We start from the raw sequence: 15,416 nt of genomic DNA, 5'->3' as shown, positions 1-15,416 counted from the left end.
CCAATAACTGACAGGTCTGAAGCGCTTCAGCCAATAACAGACAGGTCTGACTCGGGTGCAAAACCAATCAAAACGTCCAGTTCGGCTGGGGGGCGGGGTCTTCAAACCATGCTTTGACATTCAATCACTGGCGCTCGTGTTTTGAATCAGTATCGCTAACGTTTCAATATTTTAGTGAATGTAAGTGAATCATATTCTGATTTAAAATTTTAATTATGGCAACTCCTGAAATGGGTCATCCCATTGATAATACCAAAGCACTGAGCAGTTTAAGTAAATAAAAAACTCAGCTCATAACATTACTATAGCAACAGTGGGCTCCCAGCACATTTTTGGTAGAACGAAAAAAAAGAGCATTTCATTTAACATGTTAAAGATGTCTATCAATGTAATCAAGTATCATTTGGAAATTACCCATCTTTCGAATATCTGTGTATTGTGTTGAAAGGTGCTCCACACATTTTACTTATTATTTACAGGCCTCCAAAAAAAAACAGCCTTTGCTGAGGACTTTACAGTTCTGTTATCAACAATTTCCTCAGAGTTTGACTGTTCTGCTATTGCTGGGGATTTTAAACAGTGCAGCTACACCCTCACCTCTCCTGACAGCTCTGCAGACACTCATAAAAGTAAAGTTAGGAGGGGCTGTTTTATTGAGGACTGTTGCACTGCAGCTGTCTTCTAGCCAAGTTTAATTTAGAAGCATAAAATCCAGGTTGTTTGTGGTTATTAAGTCGTTGACTAGAAGTGATTTATTGATCGGATGTTTAAAAGTGCTAACTTGACAGTATTAATTTTTTCCCCCACAGCAATCTCAGTTTGACATGTAACAGGCAGCAGATTAGATTGGTTTTCTGTACGGCTTAGGAAGACCTTAGACTTTCTAGCAGGTATAACAGAAATAGAGAAAGATACAGGAACACTGGGTTCCCTTTCAGGCGAGAACATCAGACGTAGTCGACGTCGACTGAATGGGATCACGCTAGGGAGCCAATTGTCTTCGAGCATGCGAGCACGAGCAAATGAAATTTTGCGTGCGTGATTTGCATCACACACTCCGCCCCGCGGAGCGGGTATAAATACGGAAGTGGATGCACGCACTAGTTGCTTTTTGTTTCGGAGCCGTTCGATGGTGTCTGAAGAGTGTTTTGAGTATTTTCAACGAGCAAGTGTGTCGGTGTTCTTCTGGAAAAGACTCTCCCAATGCTGGTGGTTTCTACAGCGTGGTGCAGCGGTGGTCAACTGCTCTTTTAACAGCAACAAAGTGCTTGTTTGTTTGTGTGTTGACGGTCGGTTGAGGGCGAAAAAGTGAGTTCTTCACTGTCTCAGTTCACTGAGACAAGTGTTGCCGCAGTCATTCCCTGTGTGCTCCGGCACTGGTGACGGGTCCCATTTTCTAAAAGAGCAACATGGTTGTGAGTGCGTCTTTTTCAAGATGCCATTCCATCAGTGCGTTTCTGGGTGCGGTAAGGCTCTGTCCCCCTCTGACGGTCACGAAAGCTGTATCACGTGTCTGGGCTTACAGCACGCTGAGGCAGCTTTTGTGGATGACTCATGTTCCCATTGTGGGAATATGACCATCTTGGCGTTGAGGTCGAGACTCGCCTTCGTTCGCGAAGGTGCAGTCCCCATCCCCAGGCCCCGCTCTAGTGTTGCTTCTGGGTTACCTTCCCAGAGGAAACCTCGAGTGCCGTCTGGATTGGGTGACCTGAGGATTACGGTGAGGGGTAATCCGCCTGGCAAAGCCCCGTGGATCCCTCCCTCCTCTCTCACGCCGTAGCCGGTGGAGGCCTCCGATGAGCGCGCTGGTCCCTCTGTAGTGGACCGACCAGCCGTCTCTCTTTCGGTGCCCCTCCAGAGGACAGGATGTCTGTCGCAGCATCGGAAGGGGAGCTGGGCTCTGGAGATGACGACCCGGCTGCGCTGCCTCCCTCTGGGAGACCAGCGTTGCCCGAACCGGATCCAGAGATGTCAGTTATGCTGAAAAAGGCCGCCGAGGCGGTAGGGTTGGATGATTGGTTTCTCGGAGCGGGCCGGTCTGGTTCTCAGCCCACCGCTCCGGTGCCATTCTTTCCTGAAGTGCATGAGGAGTTGACAAAGGCATGGATGGCACCTTTCTCTGCCAAAAACCGCCTGAGTAGCTCCTCCCCCTCACTACCCTTGATGGAGGAGCGGCGAAGGGTTATGAGGTGATCCCTCTGGTGGAGCGGTCAGTCAGCGTGGAGCTGGCCGCAGAAGGGGCGCCCCTTCCGCCTCAGGTGCTGCCAAGCCAGGTGGCAAACGACAGCAGAAACGCTGACCTGAGCGGACCACCCAGGGATGGAGGGTTGCTCTGGGAGATTCATCCGGTGGAGGGCCGGGTGAAGCTTTTTTTGTTTTATGTGTGTGTCTTTTCCTCATTCGGTACCTTCAGACCCGGCATGCGATTCATTTCCGGGCTCAGTGATATGAGCTCCTGTCCTGTGTGTGTGTGCACCGCAGTCCTACTGGTGAAGGACACGTGCTAGCCGTTCCCTCCAGCCGGTATGGAGTTTGGCCTCAGATGTTATATTATGTGGTGGGTTACGACCATCTTGGTTCTGTGTCAACTAATACGGGCCCTTTTTTGAAAGCCTCCGTTCATGTAAACACAGAGTTGCATTCTCAATGCCCCATCCCCAAGCTTGGTCTGCAGCATTCGACCTGAAAGATGTGTACTTCAGATCTCTATTCTTCCGCTCAGAATAGAGATCTGAAGTACACGTCTTTCAGGTCGAATGCTTTATTTAGAAGTGAGAAAGGGTCCCACTGAAACTTTCACAGGCTCCTGGGGCATATGGCAGGTGCAGCTGCATGGCTTCCTCCATATGAGACCGCTTCAGCACTGGCTTGATACCGAGTCCCTAAGGTGGCCGTGGCAGAGCGACACGCTCCCTGTAAGAAAACAAACACTCTGGCCTGTCGCCAAACCCTCAGCCCATAAGCAGACCTTTGTTTCCCCGGGCTAGTCGCTCCTGGAACAAGAGTCCTCCAAATGATGGCTGAGGGGCCACGTATAAAGGGCATGCAGTAACAGAGCTCTGGGCGCCTCTGACTGCATTGGCATTCGTTGCCTTGAGTTGCGTACAGTCCCTCGCTTCGAGACACCGCTGCTCAGCGAGTGCATACTGTTCTGACAACATTGCGACCGTCGAGCTGCACTCTCCTTGCATGTTGCAACTCGCCCGCTACCTCCTCCTTGGAATCAGAAGCTTCTAAGGACGCATCATTCCACCTATCTTTTCCGGCCTGCTCAATCGTGCTGCTCACAAGCCTTACGACAGCCTCCTGTCCGGATACAGTGGAGACTCCATCCCCAGCTGGCCAGCTGTTCGGACCACTTCGGGACCGCACAGCCACGTCTGATTGCCCCTCCGAACTCGTCCTACGCCAGTTGTTTCTTCTCTTGTCTGAGCGGATATCCCTCGACATAGACTCTGGCCACAGCTGGCCCTGGGCCCCGCAGAAATGCATTCCTCAGTGAGCCTTCTTGCACTATGGTGCTAAAATCAGGAAGAGAACAAGTTTAGTGATCTTCATCACACTCAGGTGTTGAGCAGAAATGCTCCTGAAGCTCAGTGAATTCCATCACACTCACGTATTGAGCAGAGATGCTCCTGATGCTCAGTGATCCCTTCACATCTGGTGTAGAGCATTGCTCCTGTCTTGTGCAATGGAGCAGGTCTTGTTAGTTGCCCTTATTGGCCAACCAACCTCCTCCTCTCGACAGCCTTCCTGACACCTTCCTCTGAGCACATTCTCATGTTACCTCCCCTTCGGGCCAGGATGTGGTTTCCGCAGCGTTCTTTTCCTTCCTTTCAAAGGTACGCTTTCCCAGCCTAAGCCTCGCTCTTCTCCGCCTCAGAGTTGCTGGGGGACTTGAGGCTTTCTACCCAGGCACTGGAAGGTGGCAGCTCTAGTGGCGTTTTCCAGGGCTAAAGATCCCATTCAGTCGACGTCGACTACGTCTGACGTTCTCGACTGAAAGGGAACGTCCTGGTTGCGTATGCAACCCACCGTTCCCTGAAGGTGGGAACGGAGGACGTAGTCCCTTTGCCACTATAGCTGGACCACCGCTGACCGAGTTCTCATGGCTCCTCAGTGCAAAGCAACTAGTGCGTGCATCCACTTCCGTATTTATACCCGCTCCGCTCCCGGGTGTGATGCAAATCACGCACGCAAAATTTCATTTGCTCGTGCTCGCATGCTCGAAGACAATTGGCTCCCTAGCGTGATCCCATTCAGTCGACGTCGACTACGTCCTCTGTTCCCTCCTTCAGGGAACGGTGGGTTGCATACGCAACCAAGACGTTCCCGCTTGTTCTGTAAACATTTGAGAAAGTTACTGTTATCATAGCGGGGACCCGACACATATCACTGAGAGCTGGTATCAGTTGTTTTTGGTTCACCTAGATCAGAAGGATGTGGGCCCTGGCGTTGTGGCAGAGGCCGAAGAGCTCTCACGGGAGTAGGGGGAGGGCGAGCTGGGCCTTTTTGGTTGATATCTGGGGGCTTGCAGCAAAAGAGTGGGATAGTTTAGTTCCAGCATACACCAGTTCCTCCAATTTCTCGCAGAAGCTCAGATGCGGGGAAGCTGAGATTGTGTCCGTGAGGAGAGGTTGTTGTGGCTGCATGGTGTTATCATTGTCCTTGTGTGATATGTTAACCACATGTCCATTCAGGTGCTGAAGTGAAGTCCTGTGTTCATTTATACTCTGTCCAGGTGTGTGTGTGACATTCAGGTTGAGTTGATAGGCACACACTGCTGAAGGGTGATGGAGGGAGAAGTTAATGTTGTCCTTTAGCACTCTTGCACCAAGTTTCTTTGGGTGGTGGCCATCCTGTTTGAACAGTTGTCTCTGACTCCAGAAAAGATTGAAGTTGTCAATGAAGTTTACTCGTGTTATGTTGCAGGTTTTTTGCAACCATGTATTAAACCCAAGCAACCGTGAAAAACGATTTGTTCCTCTCGCTGGAAGTGGTCCACTGATGAACGTCTGTACTTTCAGTCTTCTAATTGTTTCAAAAAGTTCATTGAAATCCCTCTTGAGGAGTTCTGACTGCTCTTTCTGAGTATCATTCTTCCCCACATGAATAAGTCGATTTGCAGTCTTATGTTTTATCAGAATGTTCTGAAGTTCCCTGTTTACATCAGAAGTTGTTGCTTGTGGAAGGCAGCACGTAGTTGTATCACTGCTGCTAATGTTTCTGATTATGGAGTCACCCACTATCTGAGTCCTGTGCTCGGCTGCGCTCTGAGCTGAGTGCCGCTGTCTGCTCGGCCTTGAGCGCCAGTTAGCATCAGTGTTAGCTACTAACTGATTTGGTCTGTGTTTGATCACATTCATCTCATTTGGAGATTCACCTCATCTACATTCATTAATACTTCAAATCTGTTCTCAAGATGTATAGGCGGTGGTAGGAAACCAATGTTTGCAATCCTTGTCACAGCCATATCTGCTACTGCAGCAATATGTGATGCTTGTGCCAACCTGATGTCTCGAGTGCCTTTGGGTCTCGCTCCATCGCTCCCTTGGGTCTGAGCAATGACTTAATCAGGTGCAGGAGTGGGGCTCGGAGGAAGTCCTTTGGGAGGACGCACTTGGGATGAAGAGCACCGGATGGAAAACAGTTCATCAGGTGCTGGAGTGGGACGTGGAGGAACCGCCAATGGAACCATCTGTGGTTTCGCAGGACACACTTGGGATGAAGAGCGTCAGATGGAAAACAGTGCATTAGGTGCTGGAGTGGGACGCAGAGGAACCGCCAGTGGATGCATCTGGGATGAAGAGTGTCGGAAGGAAACAACTTAATCTGGACATGAAGGAGCCGCCGACGGTTTGGGAGGATCCACTTGAAGCGGAGAACATGGCAGGGATAACACATCCTCAGGTGCTGGAACTAGTTTCTGAGGATGCACGGCTGGTTTTGTCACTGGCGGCAGGGATTTGAAGCGAGCGTCTGGTAGAGCGAGGTGTCCGGAGACACTTGGATGCAGAGGTTTGACCTCCACAAGAAGTAGCGTTGGCCCAGTGATCTTCCGTTCCTTCTGTTTTCTCTCCTTCCTTTTCTTTTCTCCAGCTTCTCTATATCCAGCCGCTAATTCTTGCACTGCACACTGCTGTGCTCTCTGAGGTGTCTCCCTTCTGCGCAAGAAGTAAGCAAAACACTCAAACAGTTGACTAACAGTTGTCACCGAATGCTGCGAGTGAATTCAATATTTGTCGTCAATATCTGCAGAAAGTATCAAGTCTTTCCATCTATTCACTCCTAACACACCAACAGCAGACCAGAATCAAAGCTGCAGTTTACAGTTGCCTGAACGCAATCTCCACTATGATGTCACCACAGTCAGAACTGTGAACTATCTGAGCAGCTCCAGAAGCAGCAAACACACACATTCACACTACTGGCATCAAATGAAATACTGACTGTTTCCAAGCAAGTTTCCCCAAACACTCCTTCCCCTCACTGAATATTAAACTGAGATAGTGGAAATAAATGGAGTTCACTGGTTTTAGTTTCATATTTAAAAAGTAGCCTATTATTTCATTTTTTTCACATTAAAACTGTTATATTGAAAACATTAATCTCCTAACATAATTTATGCACAGTGTTGAGTAAGTTTCTCTCAAAAAAAGTGTTTAATTACTAGCTACCAATTACATCTTCAACCGTGTAATTAGATTACAACTAATTACTCTCTCTCTCTCTAAAAAGTATTATTCACTTTTTTATTCACAATTTACTTTCTTAATTAAAAAAAAGGATTGGGTGCATTTATTATTGTGGATAAGGTGGATCAGTAATTTTTGACAGAGGAAAAATTAGAGAACAGCCTACTTAGTGCTGATAATAAAGTAAGTCTTTCTGCTTTGTGGCAAACTTCACTGCCGTCTGATCAACAAAAGAAATAATTATGTGTAGCATCTGTATTATTATTATTATTATTATTATTTTTATTGCAAATTAATAAAACAGTAGCATACAGGAGAGAGAAAAACAAAAACAAAGAGAGAGAAAAAAGATAAATAAGTCAATAAAATTATTGTAGATTTACACTATACTCTAGGTCTGGGAGCTGCTCCACAACTGCCAGTGAGCACAACCAACAGTGGGACCCCCCGACATAGATTTTTTTCTGTGGTTTGGACCATGGTGTGCACTGGTTAGCTCCCCAGCCAGAGACACCACCTGCAACCCAGATATCAATACAATACAGTTATTTTACATGAGAGAAGGGATTAGGGCAAAGGCGGTAAAAGGGAAGGGCCAGTCAACCCAACAACCGAGTCTGTAATGACCATGCCAACAGGAGATGCCAGTCACACCCACCAACAGCACCTAGAACAGCCGCCCGACCCAGACCATTAATATTTTATAAAACAAAGTTTATAAATATTTATATGTAATGTTTTCTGAAATGTTATTTATACAGGAGAAGAGAGGGAAGTAAGACAAATAGTTTTATAATAATACCAATACCATCATCCCCACTACCACCATCACCAACAAAAATAAATAGCAATAGTAATAATATGCATATTTTACATATATAAATAATAAATGAAAAGAAGTATAGCTTATCAAACATTATATTTAGTTTTTTTGTGTCCATATGGTTTAATTAAATTTGATTTCATTCAAAATTTCAAAATAAAATGGCAAATTACTTGCATACATTCTCTTTTCTAGTCTAAAATTTCTGGTTTTAATTCATTTTGAGAGAATTTTTTGAGGAAGATTGCAAAAATGTCTATGTGGTGTAACCGTCAAAACATTGTACCAAATAACTGATCTTGTTTAAAAAAGGTGAAATTCTCAATAAAACACCACATCAGCTAGTTTGGAATAATCTTACATTAGGACTATTTAACAGTAAATAAAAGTAAATGGAACACCATTGTTCTGAATATTATAATTAATTTGGGGAATCATGTGAGCCAAGTCAAATTCCTGAAGTGTCAAGGTGGTGTAACCACCATTCAAGGAGTCATTTTGTTAATATTGTGTAAGAAGACCATGTGACAGGAAATTATATCACAGAGACGGACCCCCGGTGAAACTAACTGCTGCATGCAAATGTTATTAACTCTCTTTAAAATGTGAGATAATTTGACAATTTTAGGGTATGGTCAGGTATTCTTAAGTATATGTCAAATGGTATGACACCGGGAATACATTGATAGTTCATCATGATTACAAAAATGATTATTAACTTTAGAAATTACATTTTAAATATTACCACCAAGGCCATGATTACATAGGTGTCCATGATAATGCCTGTCAAATTAGATTTTAAACTGAATTGTCAAATGGTGTAACTGGTTACACCTATTGACTCTTATTACAAGCCTTTCCGTTAGAGGCCAGTTTAGTCAAATATCACTAGTTTATGATGCTGATTAACAATGCCTACTATTACATAACCAAACCTACTATTGGGTACTCTTTTCAAGTGTTCAATGTAACCAATGTAACCTCACTGGTTCTTGTGGAAGCTCAAACGTGCGAGAATGAACTTTGTTGGTTCTTGCGGAAGCTCAAACGTGCTGCGTAACACAAGAATGAACCTCATATGTATATATATATATATATATATATATATTGTGTGAAAAAGCTTTATGCGGAGGTCATTAATATGTAAGCTTTTCACACCTGAGAAAGACAAAGACCCTCCCCTAACGGCCCTATTAGGAGCTATCAGGCCCTGTCATTCTGAGCAACCTTGCACAATACTGTAAATGAGGAGATTTAAAAAAGAATGGCTTTTAAATTGTTTGGATTTATTTACAACACAACATAGTCCAAAGATACACAACAAATGCCAAAAAAGCACTTATTGAAAACAATGATCCAAAGACAGAGACCTTTGTGCCATTCCTAAAAACATTGTACATACCTTTCATTTCCAAGGTGTTTGATTTTCAATTTACCATGTTCATGTACAGAGACTCATGTGAATGTTGAAGTCCTCAGTGGCATCTGGGCCCTGAAAAAAAAAGTGAACATACTGATATCAAAAGAAAGGCCTGCACGATTTTGGGAATAAATTTTAGATTTTTCTGGTTAAAATTGCTTTTTAAAATTCACAGAATACACACACAAACACACACACACACACACACACACAAATGTTTCCAACAATATATAATATAATGAACACCAGGTTTGTTGTGCCTTGTAGGCATAAGCTATGCGCAGTGCTGGATAAAATAATAATAACAATAACCTATAGCAGTATAAATCTTCCAAAAGATTTCAGTAACAACTAAGCTAGAGAAAAATATGTTGATTATCATGTTACTTCAAATGTTTCCATTCGTTATGATGATATGAAATGAGATAATAGTAAAAACATGAAGCCGTTTGCTTTTCAAACGCGATCGCGATCAAAATATGATACATTCAAACGCGATCGCGCTGCAAAATATGATACATTCAAACGCGATCACGATCCAAAATATGATACATTCAAACGCGATCGCGCTCAAATATAAAACATTATGGTTACCATATACATATCTACGTTTGAGCAGATATCCACAAACACAGTAACAGTAAACACGGGTCTAAATATTATAATATTCACCATATATCTAGCAACAGTTCAACTGCAATGTGAAATTTATGCAACAATAGCAAACTAATATGTAAGAATTTCTTACCTTACATCTTTCTTGTCTTCAAATCGCGTTCTTCTTCTTCTGATGTAAATCCAATGTAAGCTCAGGCGCGTCTAAAAGCAGAGACTTGTGAAGTGTTTTGGTGTTTTGTTTGTGAGGTAGGCCTAATGAGCGCGATCGCGTTCCATGTGGAGATTTGCATGTGAATCTCTTTTGCGCGAGTGGGCGTGGTAAATTAAAAATAATTAGGAAGCATTTGAGAAGCTGGACATCTTGTTGGTTTTATACAAATTACTTAAACAGAGAATATTTGTTTTCAGTTTGAATCCGATCATTTAAAAGTACACACTTAAATGTTTATAAAGGTATATGGCTCATAAATGTGTGACAAGTATTCGCTGAGTTTTGTTTCAGTTTATAGAGGTGCTCAAGAAAAAAAAGTTCACCGCGACGGAGAGGCAGAACGCACACCCTGTTTATTCTCTTTATTTTACAAAAGCACAATGTTTTGATTTGATTGTAAGTGCTAATATAACAAATATCACAGATTCTTTTTTTATATTTCTTTTTTCTGTATGACCATAAATGACGGAGTAATTTAAGTTTATAGTGCTACAATGTGGAGAAAATCCAGCAAAACGCGCCCGCGTGTTTGCCGACCTCAGAGGGTTAAGTAGGAGTCCTTCGTCCGTGCCAGTATCACGACAGGGAGCTCAGACTTACGCAGGGCACTGGAAGACAGCCGGGGTGGCGTGATTAGACTGGGAACCCCATTCGTCGTCACTCATAGTGACCATGAAAGGGAACCTCTCGGTTACTTATGTAAGCAATACGTCTCCCTGCCACTTCCGCTGTACTGCTGGAATGCCTGAGTTCAGTCTCGGCTCCTCAGCAGGAAAACATATCTGCATGTTGCCAGCGTACTTCCTTATATACCCACGAGGTGGGGCGGAGTTACGCTATGCAAATTCTGCAGACCCATGGCATTTCCTTGCCATTGGCTCGTTTTGTAATACTCGAAGGTGATGGGCTTCTAAGCGAAACCCCATTCGTCGTCACGACGTAATGTCTCCGTTCCCTACTCAGGGAACGAGGGTTACATACGTAACCGAGACGTTACAGTCGTAACCTGAGTCGTTATAGTTATCATCCTTAGTGTGAACTTAGATTAATCAAAGCTTAACAAAATGACCTAAACATTTTACTGGTAATACAGGTGGAGCTGGGAAAGGTGTAGGGTTTCTGAAAGCTGCAACTACAACAAATGCTAACAAAGTATTGGAAGCTCATTGGCTACTGATACAGCAGGAACCAATCAGCTGTGCCCTGCAGAGAATGATGGACCGATCAGCCTGCCTGAGTTTCATGACATAACTTTTTATTAGTTTTTGGGGAACTATTCCTATAAGCTTCAAGATTGACCTAAATCTTTATAATAATACAAAAAAAGCATCTTTAACCTAAATAACCAATGGGGGTGTCAGGCAACAAATTGTATTATTATTATTATTGCCCACAGACTCTAGTCTCATTTATTGTAGGGTTACTTTTTAGACAGGCTGTGTAAGTTTGCAACCATGTAGACAGAGATTTTAAACCGTTTTATTTCGGGAAGCACAAAATAGGCTTTAGCCTTTTCACTTCAAAGTTTTCCCATAGGCTGAGACTGTTTAAAAGCATTTCTTCTTTTGTATTCATTGAAAGCATTTATTCAAAGGGGTCATATATACAGATTGGTCATTTATAAAGCACTATATACATAAAGATGACTTGTCTTGACTTTTAAAACAAAGCAAAAGTGGCTGTGATGACTTGATGACTTCTTTCCAGTATTCAGTCTCTCATGTTCTTGCTCAAACGTGGACAGGCTCTGATCTCTAGTGTGGCGGCTTGAGTTCCTGTCAGGATGGGGTTGGACTTCAGGCTTCAGGTCAAGTCTCGAGCTCGAGCCCTCCACCAAGGACTGCAAGTATGTTATTTCCTGTCCAATACAAAGATTGTATAAGCAAGTCAACTCATAAATGTTTTTTTGTTGTTGTTGTTTTTTTTAAGCTAATTTACATAACAGAATTGAATTTTTGCAATTGCATCACTGATTCTGTTATTTTCCTGTTTATTACCATGAAGCCGCTTTGAAACTATCTGTATTGTTTAAAGCACAATATAAATGAAGGTGACTTGACAATAAAAAGAACATTACAATGAACAAATGTTTTAAAACCTCACTACAAATGATCCAGAATTGAAGACAAAAGCTAATTATCCTACTCTGTCTGTAACACTTCCTCAAATCACTGATCGAGTGAATCTCCTGAAGTTCTCCATTCTACAGTAGATCATTTCTAATACATTTATGTTGTAAGATCTGCTCTAACGTCGGGCGTTTAGTTGGATCCAGGGTTAGGCACTGGCTAAATAGGTCACTGCATTCTGTACACATTTTATTAAGGAGAGAGCTGGTTAGTCATGACCATGTGACACTAATGTTGGCATCTATGAAAACAGCATCTGAAACATGATTATCTTTACTTTAAAGGTGAAGTATGGATTTTCTGCTGCACTAGTGACACACTGCGAAATTACAAAATAAAGCATATTTTACAAAACCTAGCAAACGCCCCTTTCGTGCATCACGTCATCCCCAACTCAAACATCACAAACGCAGCTCTTATGGGTTCTTGTGAAGGCATGTTTCAGGTCCAACATATACTTTTAATACTTATACTTTTACTTGAATACTTTTAGCTGTTGCATTTGTCTTTATGAACATTTGTCTTTCTGAACGGATGCATCATGATGCTGTATGGTATTAAAGCATGCTTATAGTGTGTAGCATCACAATGATCTGTTCACTTTGATGAGTTCATGACCTGTTTAATCTTCGAAATTATAAATGCAGTGAATTTTGGCTTTCATTTCTGTGACTAAAGCTACATTTCTTTTCCCATGGCTCCACCTGCTACAGTAGCCACACCGCAAACTCTCACTATACGTTTAATAGAGAGAGATGCTGAACAGACACAGGAATGAATCTCTCATATCTCTCTCTATAATTAATTCAAATAGATGCAATAATTCATTCATTTGAATAAATGTAATCTTACGCACTACTTTATCTCTGTGTCTGATTCAAAGCGGGCAGAATGTTAGATCTAACCAGCTATAACTGACGAAAATAACCGTCAGTTTTACCCTTCCGGTCAAATATTGCACTGCAAACATCAATAAAGTCCCCATGAACCAGAAGTTGCAACTGATTTTACTTCAGTGCTTTGACGTATTTCCAAGTGAAAATGAATATTGAATAGAGGGCAGGGTTTTACTTTAGCGCACCTTTTCTCCATCCCTCGCTCTGAGCAGACTGATGGTTGGAGGGGAGTGGTTAAGGATATTCAAGCCCAGCCGTCAAACTGACATCATTGGAAAAAGAACTCCATTCATTCCAGACTTTTTTCAAAAAAAAGAAAAAAAAGAAAAGCTTTTCAGATTTTGATTAAAGATTACCACAACAAACACATTTTTTTCTGTGTATTAACTTGCACTGATTAATTTTTTACCCTAATGTTCACCCTCTCAAAATCTGGAGCTGAAATATTGAAATCGGTTATTTGGCGTAAGCAGTTAAGCCAAGCTTCTGATTGGGTGGGCCAGGCCTGCCTCAAATTAGGACATTTTTTTAATTATGTTGAATTGGATTTTAATTTTAGACTTTTTAACTCTGTAAATCTTGCCATATGAAATAATTGTAAATAATTGTTTTAAAATTGTAGTTATTGAACCTTTAGACAAAACATTTAAAAAAAAAAAAAAAGAGTACATTTTTATTTATTTATAATTGGATACACTTTTATGGCTCATAGTATATGATCTAGGAAAATCCTGGCTCACACTCCAGGAGAGAAAACAGTTTTATTCAGAGGCCCAATCCGAGCAAAAACAAATTGGTGCAGATATGGTGCTTTTTATGGCCAAAAAGTAAGATGAAATTCTTGAAATAGCCTGTAATGTAAATCAATGAGATTTTTTTAATTTTATTTTTTTTATAACAGTATAGCAGACTACTTGCATAAAATGCAAATAAATATCAGTTGTCACTCTATATTCCCAATAATATGTCTCAGTAAGATCATATTTAAATGCTTAGTTTTAATTGCAGGGAGGCAAAACATTTAATGCAATGTAATACAATGATAAAATGTAATATTGGTAATCAAGTAAACCAAAGTTGCTTCAATCCAGTTAATCTCCATCTTGAAATAATCTAATATATGCTATGGTTCCAGAGCCCAAGCCGTGCGTAGAGGTGATCCCAACTATCTCTAGTCGGAATCTCTGAACCTCACGCACAACCTCAGGCTCCTTCCCCGCCAGAGAGGTGACGTTCCATGTCCCTAGAGCTAGATTCCGCGTCCAGGGATCGGGTTGTCTAGGCCCCCGCCTTCGACTGCCGCCCGATGTATGATTTTTAAAAAAATAAAAAATAAAAAAATAAATAAAATTATTTTTTTATTTATTGTAACTTCATTGTAATTAGTGATAAGATTAAGGTGGAGAGGAAAATATCTTGCGTATTGGGGGGATGTACGATGTAACTTTTGTAAAGTTAAGTGACAGTACAACAGTGAGATATCCCAATCTTCAAGCAGAAGGAGCTCAATTAAATATTCTGAATGATATTAATCCACAATCTGACTTGTGACTTGTGATCTGACTTTTCTCCATTTCTTTCTCCTGATGGAATTGGGTTCTTTGCCACTGTTGCATTTTGCTTGCTTAGTTGGGGACACATACCCCCGGTTTCACAGACGAGGCTTAAGCTAGTCCCAGACTTAAATGGATGTTTTAACTGAAAGCAACTTGCAGTGACATATCTTCAAATATGTCAATGCCATTGTTTTATCTCAAGATGCACACCAGTAATGTTTTTTCTAAGGTTAGTTTATAAAAGCTACTTAAATGTCCTAAATGAACTAAGGCCTAGTCATGGCTTAATCTAAGACCTTTTTGTGAAAGCAGGCCTTAATATTTGGTAATATTATTGATTTGACTGCACTGACACTTGTATGAGAAAAAAAACGAATTGAGCTGGGTGAGGACACCTTTATGCAGAGCTGTTTTATAGCTAATTCGACTTTGTTTCATAATGTATTTATTTTGTAACATCAACACTGTTATTGAACTGAATTGAATCTACATTGAAATGACAAAGTGAATAACGACAACTGTCTTCTGTAGAGCTCCTTGTATCCGAATTTAACTCATTTCATAAATGTTGAATTTTACAGTCATTGAAATTAACTGAATCATATCTAACTTCAGCTGAACAATGACACTATTGTCTTTTTAGAGCTGCTTTATTGAAGAACTGAATTCTGTTTGCAGTATTGATCATTATTTCCCTGTTTATCACTGTAAAGCTGCTTTGAAACAATACGTATTTCATAAAGTATGAGTATTGTGGTAGATTTTTCCCCTACGCACCTAACTTAGGTTGAACCGAGTGTCCCTGACACCTGAAAATGTTATACTCAGTTGAGTTCACCTCTGCCCGCTCAAGTTGACGCCTAAGTGTAGCTTTTCCGACCGCATAAAATGCCTAAAAATTATAGTTACCTGACTGCTATCTAACCCCGCCTAAGAGTCTCTAAACAAAGAGTCGAACGACGTCTTGTTCCGTTCGAACACTATCACTTGGGAATAAGGTCTCTAGTGTTCTTAACCCGCTCCACATTATCACTTGGGAATAGAAGTAAGATCTCTAGTGTTTTGCAA

This window comes from Abramis brama (assembly GCF_963993115.1).
Source record: "Abramis brama genome assembly, chromosome: 14".
Lineage (NCBI taxonomy): Eukaryota > Metazoa > Chordata > Actinopteri > Cypriniformes > Leuciscidae > Abramis > Abramis brama.
This window is presented reverse-complemented; position numbering follows the sequence as displayed.